Source organism: Xyrauchen texanus, chromosome 3 (genome assembly GCF_025860055.1).
Source record: "Xyrauchen texanus isolate HMW12.3.18 chromosome 3, RBS_HiC_50CHRs, whole genome shotgun sequence".
Classification (NCBI taxonomy): domain Eukaryota; kingdom Metazoa; phylum Chordata; class Actinopteri; order Cypriniformes; family Catostomidae; genus Xyrauchen; species Xyrauchen texanus.
Window position 1 is genome coordinate 59,378,843 of NC_068278.1, and position 14,913 is coordinate 59,393,755.

The window sequence follows — 14,913 nt, forward strand, 5'->3', positions numbered from 1 at the left end:
TCGATCCCCACAGTCACCACCATTGTGTCCTTGAGTAAGACACTTAACTCCAGGTAGCTCCGGGGGGATTGTCCCTGTAATAAGTGCTCTGTATAATACATTGGTAATCAGGAGGTTGCTGGTTCGATCCCCACAGTCACCACCATTGTGTCCTTGAGTAAGGACACTTAACTCCAGGTTGCTCTGGGGGGATTGTCCCTGTAATAAGTGCACTGTAAGTCCCTTTGGATAAAAGCATCTGCCAAATGCATAAATGTAAATGTAAATGTTGTGCTCAGTTCAAGCGTTCATGATAGGACACGAGAGCAACAGTTCACGCAGACCCTCAAGACATGGGGGCGTTCAAGCGGAAACTCGTATTATTTATCTAAAAACAGTGATAGTGACGACAGAACACAACACAACTGCACACAAAACACAGAACAGAACTTATTAAACATGTCTGAAGAGTTTGTAGTCCTTCAAGAATTGATGCATTTCTGTGCCCAGCCTTATTTTTGTGATTAGACTGTTGTTGCGTCCTTACTTCCCTCTTGACCACAGGATCTGACAATAATGGATAATTTGTGTGTTATCAATCAATCAAACATGGCTGGAATTGACTATAAATGACTCATTTTAAAATATATAAATATCGGCAACTTAGAACAATTTGTGCAAGATGTATATTTTAGGCTATGCCTATTTAAGGTATGGTTCACCCAAACATGGGGTTGAGTCACCCCTGTGTTCTTATAACCTCACATGACCTCATTTAGGAGAAATTGATGTCTCAGTGATGTCATACAATGGCAGTTTACGGTGACACCTTGTCAAGCTTCAAAAGAACACAAAAGTATCATTCAGAAGTCTAATTAATTATTCATGAGACTCATGATTGTTATGAAAGTGTACGATAAGATTTGATGAGAAACTGAAATCTGATGTATTATTGAGTGTAAATGTTCACTGACCGTTGATCTCCTGTGCGCGTTCATGATAGGACACGCCCCTCGTGACATTGGGGCGTTCAAACGGAAACTTGTTTATTAAATATATTTATTAAAATGGCGATAGCAACAACAGAACACAACACAGCTGCACACAAAACAGAGAACAGAGTCTGAAGAATTGATGCATTTCTGTGCCCAGCCTTATTATTTGAATGGAGTATTCGTAAATCAAACAGAAACAGAGGCGGCGACAGGACGCTACAGTCACACCGTGTCCAAACCTGATGGCTTTTGGATGCTTTTTTCATTTGGTAATTATTGTTTTTTTATTTAATGCTTTTTTTTTTTCTTTTGGCAATTCATTTTTTTTCATTTAATGCTTTTTTCGTTTGGTAATTATTTTTTTTAATTTAATGCTTTTTTCATTTGGTAATTTTTTTTTTTAATTCAATGCTTTTTTCATTGGTAATTATTTTATTTATGCTTTTTTCGTTCTGTAATTATTTTATTTTTATTTTAATTTAATGCTTTTTTCATTCGGTAATGATTTTTTTTTTTTAATTTAATGCTTTTTTGGTTTGGTAATTAATTTTAATTTAATGCTTTTTTCATTTGGTAAAAAATTAATTTTAATTTAATGCTTTTTTCATTTGGTAAAAAATTAATTTTTATTTAATGCTTTTTTCATTTAGTAATAAATTAATTTTAATTTAATGCTTTTTTCATCTGGTAATTTTTTTTTTTTTTAAATTTAATGCTTTTTTTCTTTTGGTAATTATAATTTTTTGTTTAATGCTTTTTTCATTTGGTAAACGACACACAATAAAAGTAGTATTTTCTCTGTTAATCAGTCCTTTGTCCTAACCAGCCATGACGAGCGACCGGTACATTCTATCGATCGCTTGTTTTCTATTTTCGGCATTTTCATGCGGGTAACTCCGTCCACTGTGGACTGGCACCAGCCCAAAAACATTAAAAAAAAAAGGCTGGGCACAGAAATGCATCAAATCTTCAACTACAAACTCTTCAGACATGTTTAACGAGTTCTGTTCTCTGTTTTGTGTGCAGCCGTGTTGTTGTCGTCACTATCGCGATTATAGATTAACACTCGTCAGCATGATTATGAAGTATCGTTGATATCTGTAGCACAAACGCTGCGATAAATCTTTAACGCTAAGTGATCCCAATGATGCTAGACTTGACCAGTTATCAGAGGTGTGGGATAAGGGATCGATCCGAATGATTACGGTGTATTTTTAAAAGTGCTGATGTATGTTGTTGGTTTGTCAGGTCAGCGTGTGTTTGGGGAGGCGGTTCTGGGTCTAACGCAAAGCTCCGTGTCAGAACTGCTGTCACGCCCGAAACCTTGGAGGAAACTCAGCGTTAGAGGGAAGGAGAACTTCATCCGTTTGCATCTGTGGCTTCAAGACCCTCACAACGTGCAAAAGCTGAACACTATAAAGAAACTGGATCAGAGAGGTAAGTGTGTGTCATGGCCACTTTTACGAAACTGTCGACTCGACTACAACCATGAATGAAAAGGGGGTTTTATGCTTATATGGATATGATGATGGTCTGTTTATGGGTCATCCCGTATCAACTCAACAGGCCCTGGGCTAAATAAATTCGTTTTTGATAACATTTTTAATAGTGAAAGATTAACAAATGATGATATAAAGCAATACATTAAATGTCTTGAATCAATATTTACAGAGTAATCCATTATTATGTATAATGGGGGTCAAAATGACGGTTCACATATGAGTTTGGAGCAAAACTACAGGTCTAAAAAGCAACCTTAGAAAGGTGTCAGCATTCTGATTTTATTTGTACACAGAGATTGGTAGATCTATTACCAATATCAGTCGACTTCAGCACCTCATGTTGCATTATACCCCAATGGTGAGAGTCCGAAAATGGCGAAAGAGCACTTTTCTGTGTTGTTTTTCCAATGTTGGAGTGCCTGTAACTCTGGAAGTGTTAAAGATATCTTAATATACTTTTATATTATAGTTCCAAATAAACTTTTCTTTCTGTATCTTCATGTTTAAGGCCCTATATGGGTAATTCCCAGAGATATGGGGCTCTCAATGTGGCTCCGTGAGTCAATTTGACCCATTTTCAATGGTCAAAAATCACAAATTTGAGCAGATCTGATGTTTGGTTGATTTTGCTATTGAATGACCCTTCTACTCAAGCTACTTTCAGAAATGTTGTTTAAACATTAATGTAAGAAATCAAGGAAGGGAATATTTCGATGTATCTACAAGCAGGTGTCATGTGAAAGGACATTTTAGCCATGAATCTTTATATAAAAGCATCTTCTAAATGACTAAATGTATGTTTGTTTGATTGTATAAAGGAATAGTTCACTAAAAAGTATCGTCCCCAACCCATGTGACACTTTTTCCATCAGTAGATCACAAAAGGAGATATTGAGCAGAATGTTCACGCTGCTCATTGTTTCCTCTTTTCGTGCTTCAAAGAAAGTCACACGGGTTTGGAATGAGTACATGGGAAAAAATATCCCTAAATTTTGTAGCTGCAACCATTGAGTTTGACCTGTTTGTCTCTGTTGCAGCTCGTATCAAACGGTTTCTGATTGGCTCAGATATTGACTGTCAGGGTGGCACGCTAGACATGGCAGGACGCGAGTTTTGCCTCCAGGATTATTCGGAATCGTATGACCTAACCAAGAGGCCTCGCGTTGTTCTCGCGGCTCATGAGAAGGAAGCACTGAGAAGAGCGTATCAGCTGGAGCCGTACCCCTCACTGCACACCGTACACACACTGGCAGCACAACTGGGCCTTCAAACCAGTACCGTTAGTAACTGGTTCTACAACTACAGGTTGGTCATTTGCCACTACCAGAGTTGGTGAGCAGTTAAAGTTTTTTAATGCAGGCATTTTTCAGGTGTCTTGGTTATTATCCCGTCGATACATCAAATGTCGCATGAAAAATGGTTTGGAAACACTTTGTTGATATAATTGGCATTAATGCAAAAATGTTGTGTCACATGACAGAGTTTGCCCCCAATGGTTAGCCTGTGTTACCATGACAACAGTATTGAAAGCCCATTTATTGCACATGATTATGGATTATTGATCTTTATGGCATATTGAGCCGATCTGCAAATGTGTCAACACCAATATCTCCTGCACATTGAACAAATTAATGGCCACTGTTTAACTTTTTCACACATTCAAAATAATAGACGGCAGTCACGGAATTAACCAGCAATACAAAAAACATAATTTCTGTGCACAAAGATGTTTTAAATTAAAAATAAAATACACAAAACTAGGAGAAAATCATTGGTGCTTTTTTTACAGCCCAATTCTAAATTATTGTTTAGTTTTTACTTTTACCCATGTATTAAATAAAATAAATTACCAAACGAAAAAAGCATTAAATAAAAACATTTAAAAAAATAAAATACGAAATGAAAAAGCATTAAATAAAAAATACCAAACGGAAAAAAACATTAAATAAAAAAAAAATAATTACCAAATTACAAAAGCATTAAATTAAAAAATAAATAAATTACCAAACGAAAAAAGCATTAAATAATAAAAAAATTAAAATACCAAACGAAAAAAGCATTAAATAAAAAAAATAAATACCAAATGAAAAAAGCATTAAATAAAAAAAAAAATAATTACCAAATTACAAAAGCATTAAATTAAAAAATAAATAAATTACCAAACGAAAAAAGCATTAAATAATAAAAAATTAAATTACCAAACGAAAAAAAATATATATTTGTAGACCTATAAATGCCTTTTCTTTACACAAACTTAAATTATCCGTACCGTGTTCTGTAGATGAATAAAGTCGTCTGATCCTATGGAGCAAATACAAGCTTTTCCCCTATTCACTGTATTATAGAGACCTGCAGAGAGAGAGAGATTTAGTTAATTGCTGCCGTTTGTCACTATATTTCAAGTCTGTTTTATAAAATGGGGTGTTTTTAAATTTTCATTGGTGTTTATACTGTAAAGGTCACAGACAACGCAAAGCGAGCGTTTCGCGCGATTGCATGCAAAGACGTGAATGGCAAAATCGCTTCATTCGTGTATTCGCGCAAGTGTGGAAATTGCAGAAACTTGCAAGAGACAACTTCTCACTTTGAGCACACAAATACGTGTGTCGTTTATTTAGACTATAAAAAAAAACAGAAGAACAATGGCGCTGACAAGCGTCCTACGTCATCAACCATACAGAACATTTAAAGGGACCACGATCCCTGAACAGTTATAAGGAAAAATGCTACGAACAAAGTACTGCATTTATCACCAACAATGTATGGAACTACATTTAACACAAAGGTGAATTATGCATGTCACAGTCACTACACACGTCCCCCCAGAATTCACCGTATCCGAAGAACCAAACGGTCAATGGGGAGGTGGGCGTATCAACCGACCACAACGACTGCGCTTTAGTGGAGGTTGAGGAGACCTCACTGCAGCCGGTGTCCCGTCATGACCCTGTGGGGCATGGAGTGTAGGAGGTTTAGGAGCAAGGGGTGGAAGTAGAACAGGAGGCCGCCCGCGGCGTGGGGGCTCGGCCAGGTCGATGGGCCGGGCCACATCCAAATGAGCCGGTTTGAGGCGGTCGATAGAAAGTCGCTCCGGTTTGCCGCCTCTGTCCACCACAAAATGTTTGTCCCCCGTCTCCAGAACCCGGAATGGGCCCTCATAGAGCGGACGTAGCGGTCCCCTGTGGGCATCGTGGCGAACGAAAACGTAATCAGCCGTCTGAAGTCCAGCGGGGATGTGTGACTGAGGGAGGCCATGACGTGAAGTTGGAACAGGTGCGAAAAGCCTTGCATTGTCCAGTAGAGTAGACCGCTGGAAAGTAGCAGACCAGGGAACAGTGGCACTAGGGACAAACTCCCCCGGTACCCGCAGTGGCTGCCCATAAACAAGCTCCGTGGATGAGGACTGAAGGTCCTCCTTTGGCGCAGTTCTGATGCCCAGCAACACCCATGGGAGCTTGTCGACCCAGTTGCTGTCTTTGAGGCTGGCACGCAGGGCAGCCTTCATTGACCTATGAAAACGTTCACAGAGACCGTTAGCCTGTGGGTGATATGTGGTCGTGCTGTGGAGTTTCACTCCGAGGCTCTGTGCGACAGCGTCCCACAGCTCAGACGTAAACTGCGCGCCTCGGTCAGAGGATATGTCTGAAGGAGTGCCGAAACGGGCAACCCAGGTGCCAATAAATGCCCGTGTCATCTCGACAGACGCCATTGACGTCAAAGGCACAACCTCGGGCCAGCGGGTGGTCCTGTCAACCATGGTGAACAGATATGTGAAACCGTGAGAGGAGGGCAGAGGACCGACCAGGTCCATGTTTACATGATCAAAACGTCTCTCCGGAACTGGGAACAAACCTAACGGGGCTTTAGTGTGGCGGTGGACTTTGGCTCGTTGGCACTCAACACAGATGTTAGCCCAATCCCTAACGTCCTTCTTGAGGCCGTGCCAAACAAACTTAGCTGCAACCAGTCTCTGTGACGCTTTCGAACCTGGGTGTGAGAGACCATGGATGGCGTCAAAAACTTGTCGTCTCCATCCCGAGGGAACGACTGGCCGAGGACTACCTGTGGAGATGTCACACAGGAGCGTGGTGCCGGCATCGCCAAAAACCACATCCTTGATCTGTAGACCTGTAGTCGAGGTCCTCAAGAGTTGCACGTCCGGGTCTGTGGCCTGAGTGGCCGCCATGCGATTGTAATCCAAGCCCAGGTGGACTGCCCCCGCCACAACCCGTGATAGGCAGTCAGCCACGTGGTTGGTCTTACCAACAACGTGCTGCAAGTCCGTGGTGAACTCCGAAATGTAGGACAGATGACGTTGCTGGCGGGCGGACCACGGTTCAGCCACCTTGGCCATGGCAAAAGTCAAGGGCTTGTGGTCCACAAACGCAGTGAAGTGTCGGCCTTCCAGCAGGGAACGAAAGTGTCGGATGGCGAGGTAGAGACCCAGCAGCTCCCGGTCGAAAGTGCTGTACTTCCGCTCACAGGGGCGCAGCTGACGGCTAAAGAAAGCCAGCGGCTGCCAGGCACCGCCTACCCACTGCTCGTAGACAGCACCGACAGCATAGTCTGAGGCATCCGAGGTGATGGCGATGGGGCCGTCGGAGAAGGATGCGCCAGCATGGTGGCGTTCGCTAGGGCTGCCTTAGTGGCGGCAAAAGCCCTGTCCCTACTCTCAGTCCAGTCCACAACGTGCTGTGGTTTACCTTTCAAGGCCTCGTGCAAAGGCCGCACGAGCAGAGCAGCTCGAGGGATGAAGCGGTGGTAAAAATTCACCATGCCGAGGAACTCTTGCAGGGATTTGACAGTGAGCGGGCGCGGGAACTGTGTGACTGCCTCCACCTTTGATGGGAGAGGGACCGCCCCGTCCTTAGTGACTCTGTGTCCAAGGAAGTCAATGGTGGAGAGGCCGAACTGGCACTTGGCGGGGTTGACAATCAATCCATGTTGGCTAAGCCGCTCAAAAAGGGTTTGGAGGTGCGCCAGGTGCTGAGACTTGGACTTGCTCGCTACTAGAATGTCATCCAAGTACACAAAAAGAAAAGGCAGGTCCCGCAAAACAGAGTCCATGAGGCGTTGAAAAGTTTGAGCGGCGTTTTTAAGGCCGAACGGCATGCGCAGGAACTCAAACAGACCAAACGGCGTGATCACTGCCGTTTTGGGGATGTCCAGTGGATGAACCGGCACCTGATGATATCCACGAACAAGGTCCACCTTGGAAAAAATCACCTTGCCAGACAGGTGTGCTGAAAAATCCTGTATGTTCGGGACTGGGTAGCGGTCAGGCGCCGTTGCCTCATTAAGGCGCCGGTAGTCGCCACACGGGCGCCAGCCGCCACCAGGTTTGGGGACGATGTGGAGGGGCGAAGCCCATGGGCTGTCGGATCGGCGAACTATTCCTAGGCGTTCCATGTTCGCAAACTCAGCCTTTGCGACGGCAAGCTTGGTTGGGTCGAGGCGCCGAGCGCGGGCGTAGACAGGTGGACCAGTAGTGGCGAGATGGTGCTCCACACCATGCTTCACGGCAGATGCAGAGAAAGTGGGCTGGGTGAGGGCTGGGAAACTGCAAAGCAGACGGTGGAAATCATCAGAAGCTGAAAGCATGCTAGACAGCCGTATGGAGTCGGTCCCGCTGAGCGTGCACGGATAAGAGCAAAACGTGACAGCGTCAATCAGACAGCGATTCTTTACATCCACCAACAGTCCATGTGCACACAAAAAATCAGCGCCGAGGAGGGGAACGGCAACCTTTGCGGTAACAAAGTTCCAGCCGAAGTGCTGTCCTCCTAAACACAATTCGATGTACCTCGTTCCATATGTGCGGATGGGGCTACCATTGGCAGCTTCCATAGGGGGGCCGTGGCTGTCGGTCACCATGTCCAAACGGGATGCAGGCAGGACGCTCCTCTGTGCTCCTGTGTCGCACAGAAAACGCCGTCCAGAGATGCTGTCGTGGATGAAAAGCAGCCTGCCTACGCGGCCGACGCTCATGGCCACTACTGAGCGCCGGCCCCGGCGTTTCCTGACCCACCGAAACTGCATGGTGAGTGACATTTGTTAGCCTTGGTTCCAAACTTAGCATGGTAGAAACACAAGCCTGGAAGTTGTTGAGGGCCAGAAGACAACTGCCGCCGAGAAGTGGTTGCCGCGACGAAGGTGGAGTCGTCACGCGTCACCGAAGCGATGTGCGCGGGAAAAAGCGCGTCCGCACAATGTCCGTGACTCGCCAGGAAAAATTTATCAGCTTCCTCAGCCAGTCTCCGACAGTCAGTGATTGTTGTGTTGGCTAATGCAGCTCTCACTTGTGAAGGCAGCTGACGCAGGAAAAGCTGGATGAACAGAAAATCGGGTCTGTGCTCTCCCAAAAGATCCAGCATGCGGTCCATGAGCTCGGACGGTTTGCTGTCACCCAGTCCTTGAAGGGAGAAAAGCCTGCCGGCTCTCTCAGCGTCCGACAGTCCGAACGTTTTCAACAGGTGGGCTTTGATTGCTGCATACTTCTCGTTTTCCGGAGGATGTGTTAGAAGGCTCACCACTCTGGATGCCGTCGAATTACCGAGAGCCGACACTACGTAGTAGTATTTTGTTGTATCCGCGGTGATCTCACGCAGCGCGAATTGCGCTTCAGTCTGTGCGAACCATGCTGATGCAGACGATTCCCAGAATTCGGGGAGTTTAAGGGTGACAGCGTTCGCAGCCATGTTCGTGTTTTGTCACTGGATACGTCCAGCAGACTAATGTCGGGGTCACCAGTGTGGAAATTGCAGAAACTTGCAAGAGACAACTTCTCACTTTGAGCACACAAATACGTGTGTCGTTTATTTAGACTATAAAAACAACAGAAGAACAATGGCGCTGACAAGTGTCCTACGTCATCAACCATACAGAACATTTAAAGGGACCACGATCCCTGAACAGTTATAAGGAAAAACGCTACGAACAAAGTACTGCATTTATCACCAACAATGTATGGAACTACATTTAACACAAAGGTGAATTATGCATGTCACAGTCACTACACAAGTTTAAATTGTTCAACACGAGCGAGAAACGTTTCGCGTGACGTTATTACATGCAAAGTCAACGCAAAGATGCGAACAGACGAGAATTTGCCGAATGAAGCGAATGGCGCGACTCGAACTCACAAAATCGCTTCGTTCGCGTAAAATCCGCATGACGCGTTGTCGCGAAAGCCTATCAGCGTTGAGATTGTCCGGATGTCACTGACGTACTGACGTAGTAGCAGAAGAAATCTGGAAAAATGGATGAAAGAATTGTTGTAGAAGATATTGTTGTGTGCGCACCTGGAATTGTACGACTCAACGTCATACATGTACAGAGACCGGACGAAAAAGACATCGCTCGGAGGAAAGTGAGCGAGGAAGTTGCACGTGAAAATATACGCGACTACTTGATTCCAGCTGAACCAAGTCGTAGAAGCCCCGCCTCCTGTCCTTTTCCGGAAGAGAAGCGGGAATACTCGCGGGTTTGCGTTAATCGCGCGAACACAAGTTTAAATGCACATTTATAATCCAGCGGTCAAACTTGCGCGAGCCGAAAGTTTTCTTTGCGTTGTATGTGAACGCACCATTAGCAGAAATGTATACTTGATATAATTTATTCAAACTATTTGCTTATTTGCAATGTACTATAGTAACATTGTCGTAACCATGACTACAATAAACGCATTGTTAAGGGCCATAACGGAATGTCACGCTAATTAAATATAACTATCAAGTGACATTGAGTTCTTAATATCATATGATTGTTCTATACAGTATTTTCCTCTTTGTATATCTAGCAACTTAGTTACTTTTAGTTACTGTAGTTGAACTACTTTAAGTAATGAGTAGCTTAAAACTTCAAAGTAGCTTACGCAATGCTGCTGACTTATAATGAGAATTCAAATGATAAATGGATATTAAGGACAAACAAACAAAGTACAAAGAATGGAATGACTCCTTTTAACCTGCATATAATTGGTATTAATTGTCTGTTTCATAGCGACAATGAACTAACGGTTATCGTAACTTTTACGGTTTCTATCTTGACAGGTCTAGAATGAGACGAGATGTTTACGATTGTGGACCGGTCCACACAGTCCAAAGTCCCGCGACTGCTTCAAGTCCCGTTTCAGGCTGCGGTCCCACCCGTTTGGATGCATATTCGGTCACAATCAAACTAGAGGCCAATGACGCTGCAATGGAAGAGGCAACGGCACGAAAGAGCGACGACAAGAACAATAATTGTGTTTCTGTTGGTGTACAATCGAACGAGAGGGTAAAGCGAGAGAAAGTTGAAGGTCTGGTGTGTTTCGGTTCTGTTTTCTGAGCTGTGGGCAAAGAGACAAGATCAAACGATGGAGGATGTTACCCGTCAAGCAATGCCGGATTTCAGGACGGTTAAATGTTCACGGGCCGGCTGGAACCATCTAGACATCCCACAAAGGTCAAGGGTGCCGACCTACGCATTATCCAGCGTATACAGCAAGACTATTACAAGCTTTTTCAAATTTGGAGTAGTTCAATTTAATTTATTTTCATATGGTTGAATATTATTTGATTATTGTTGATTTGACTACTAATGCAAGTTCACCCATAGTTACCACGGTTGTTACTATGGTAACCATGCTGAATCTTTGTTTGGGTATCTTTCTAATTTTTGGCTCTTGCATTTAATAAATAAACTTGCATTGCATCAAAATGGTGAAATGATTAAATAATATGCATATTAACATGAACAACACAAACACGCATTTTCAATTGATTGATTGCAATAAACAACATTGTTATGGCATATGCTAACAATGCTAGAAAGCTAATAAGAGGAAAAATGTGTCATCATAACAATAAATAAAATACTCATTATTCAGTGCGTGATTCAAGAGAATGACTCGTTCACACACCGTGCGTCGCTTCGTTCTGACTGTACACAGCCGAGAAAATGACGGGCAGTGTTGGGTGAGTTACTGTAAAAAAGTAATTAATTACTAACTACTAATTATATCATTTACGGTGTAATTAGATTACTAATTACTCTGTCTAAAAAGTAATTGCATTACTTTCTAAAACCCTGCTCAACCTAGACCAGATGAAAAACACAAGGACACACATGAAACTGTTCTTTAAATTCATTCAAATAAATTATATAAAATCTAATTAATTATTTATGAACTGGCCAAAGAATTTAAGGGGGGCAGCGTTAAATTAGAATAGAACATATATTTTGGGGGCCTGGGGAGCTCAGCGAGGATTGACGTTGACTTTCACACCTGGAGTCACGAGTTCGTATCCAGGGCGTGCCGAGTTACCCCAGCCAGGTCTCCTTAGCAACCAAATTGGCCCGGTTGCTAGGGAGGGTAGAGTCACATGGGGTAACCTACTAGTTCTTGCTCTCGGTGGGGTGTGTGGTGAGTTGTGTGTGGATGCTGCGGAGAATAGAGTGAAGCATCCACACGCGCTATGTCTCCATGGTAACGTGCTCAACATGCCACGTGATAAGATGCGCCGATTGACGGTCTCAGACGTGGAGGGAACTACGCCACCATGACGACTTAAGAGCGCATTAAGAAAAAGGGGAGAATAATTAGACGTTAAATTTCGATTTTAAATTCACTATCGTTTTATATAGAACTGTTCTATAGTCTATATACAGTATTTAACGCTATTACATCAGAAGTAATTAATTTATTTTTCATTGAAAAAGTTATTTAATTACAGTAATACATTACACCCAACACTGATAACGGCAGGTGCCACTATGAGATCATAACCGTCTTTTTATTTCACCTTCATACACACCGCAATATTGCTTAAAATCATTCACAAAATAAAATTCACTCCACTTCGCTACGTCACCTGGAAAAACTAAAACAAACGCTCGTCACGTGACACCACCGCCAGCTGCACTCGTACGTCTCTGCGTCATGACGTCACCGCGTCAAGTGATTGGAGCAGCGCAGCCGGGAGCGGATTACTCTCATTGTTTACATTCTCTTTACCGTCGCATTTCTCATTGTTCTCCGGTTTTACCGCAAGACTGTACATCTCTCATGACTAACGCAAAGCCCAGGTGAGTGTTCGGCGCATGCAGCAGCTTTATTCACGGGTTACCTTGCAGAATATTCGCATATGCGAAGGGTTCCGCCCTCCAACAACAACAACACAAACACTCATGATATAATAACAGAAATGTATCAGTAACATCGAACACAACACCCTGCAGCTGTTTAATCTATGTACTGGTGTCACTTTAGGCCAGTTTAAATGTCACAATGGCTGTGTCTCAAAACATAGTGCGCTCCCTACCTAGACGTCGTTTCTGTCCATCTAGTGTACTGCTAATTTATACAGCATACTAGATTTACCGCCTACCTAGAAGGCATTTTGGTCATGGAGTGTATTTGGCTTCCTAGATAGATATTAGTCTGTAGAATTATTCAGTGTTGGGTGTAATGCATTACCAAGTAATTAATTACTGTAATTAAATACATTTTCATTGGAGAAAAAGTAAAGTAAGGGATTACTCTTCATTTTTCAGTAATTTAATTATACTTACTTCTGATGCAATTGTGTTAAATACTGTATATAGACTCTAGAAGAATTCTGTATAAAACAAAAGTGAATTTTAAATTAAAATTTTAAATGTATGTTTTCTAATTGAACGCCGTGGCCTTAAATTCATTGGCCAGTTCATGAATAATTTATTTGATAGAATTAAAAGAACTGTTTCATGTCTATCCATGTATTTTTCAAGTTTGATCAGGGGTTTAGAAAGCCATTATAAATAGGTAATGCAATTAATTCTCAGACAGAGTAATTAGTAATCTAATTAGTAATTATTAATCTAATTACTCCATATACCTATATTTTTTTAAAATGTCCTCAACTAAAAAGTAATCCCAGCATAATTTAAATAACATGTTGTTTATTAGAATTCAATGCAGCCTGATTCGAGAAATCAAAGTTATATGCATACATTACAGGTTTACAAGAAAAATGCACACAAAAACATCAACAAAGTGCCCCACACAGGAAGTTGTCAACATTGTGAAAATGTAAAATGTATCTAATTTGTTTAAAATAACCCAGATGATCAGAAACAATAGTATAAAATAAGATAGATAGATAATGGAAAAGAAAAATGAAATGCTGTGAAATCAGCAGACTTTGACCTCTGACACACTGGTATGGTATCCAATAAGGTTGTGCAATTGATTGAAATTGCAATATGGCCGTGCGTGATTACTAAGTGTAAAACAGCTGCATTTAAAAATCTGATTTAATTAATTAAAATCTGAAAATCTGCATTTTCCACTTCACTCAGCGCTGGGTGAGCATGCAGCGCCCACTAGTGGTAGCATGAAATGATAATCATTCATATGAAGTGCCTGTCATGTAGCTAACGCTTTAAAGAACAGAAAGGGACTGTTCATCAACATGAGACTAGATGTGGTCAGATTAAGTCGGTGTATACATGCATGATGGACGAAGATGGGCTACAAACACATTGTACAATCGCACTAGAAATATGACCAGCTTTTCTATCATTCTCAGTGTTTACATTTACATGTATGCATTTGGCAGACGCTTTTATCCAAAGCCACTTACAGTGCACTTATTACAGGGACAATCCCCCCCAGAGCAACCTGGAGTTAAGTGCCTTACTCAAGGACACAATGGTGGTGGCCGTGGGGATCGAACCAGCAACCTCCTGATTACAGTTATGTGCTTTAACCCACTACACCACCACCACTCCATGTTGTTAACTTGCTACTTTCAATTGGAGGGCGCATCAAATCAAGTTTTCTCTTCCTTATTCAGCCTTTGGTGGATGGACAACGTATCAAACTATAGAGTTTGCTAATATTATTTATGCAAATCCTCAATCCGTCGGTTAAACTTTTAAGCACCGAGGATGTTTTTAATGAGTTCCTGTTTCAGTGGCATTCCTAAAATTAAAGGCATAAAACTCAACAAACCAAAAAAATTAAAACATGGAGGCTCAAGTGTTTGGTATCATTGTGAAGCAAACTTTTAAATTTTTTAGCGTAAGAAACTGCTGAAAAATCACAAACAAAATATTTGTATTTTTTTCTTATTTGACATTATATATCTCTGGGTGTAAATAAGGTGGCTCGGAATTTTATTAGATTTTTTTTGTTTGTTTACAATCACGTCAACTGTAACAGAATATTTTGTGTTGATACGACAAAGCAATCAAAAGTTATAATATTATTAAATAATTGATCATAGTAATAATAATACATAAAATAAAAGATAATAATTGAACATAAGAACTAATTACACATGCAAACACAACAATGACTAAAGGTTTGCATAGCATGCACACATGATTTTAGTCATGAGATTTCACAGAATGAGTTTCATTCTGTGTCATTTGAGTCATCATTGATTGTCATGTATATGTAATATTAGTAC

The 14,913-nt window shown here is 41.9% G+C and overlaps 1 protein-coding gene across 1 annotated transcript in view; it reads left to right on the forward strand.

Moving 5' to 3' along the window:
• The first annotated feature begins 12,397 nt into the window (after nucleotides 1–12,397).
• LOC127625404 (myotubularin-related protein 3-like) overlaps nucleotides 12,398–14,913 on the forward strand; it is a 36,442-nt gene continuing 33,926 nt past the window's right edge. Inside the window, exon 1 of the mRNA XM_052100690.1 lies at nucleotides 12,398–12,544. The gene's annotated coding sequence lies outside the window, so the exon portion shown is untranslated. The remainder of the gene's footprint in view (nucleotides 12,545–14,913) is intronic.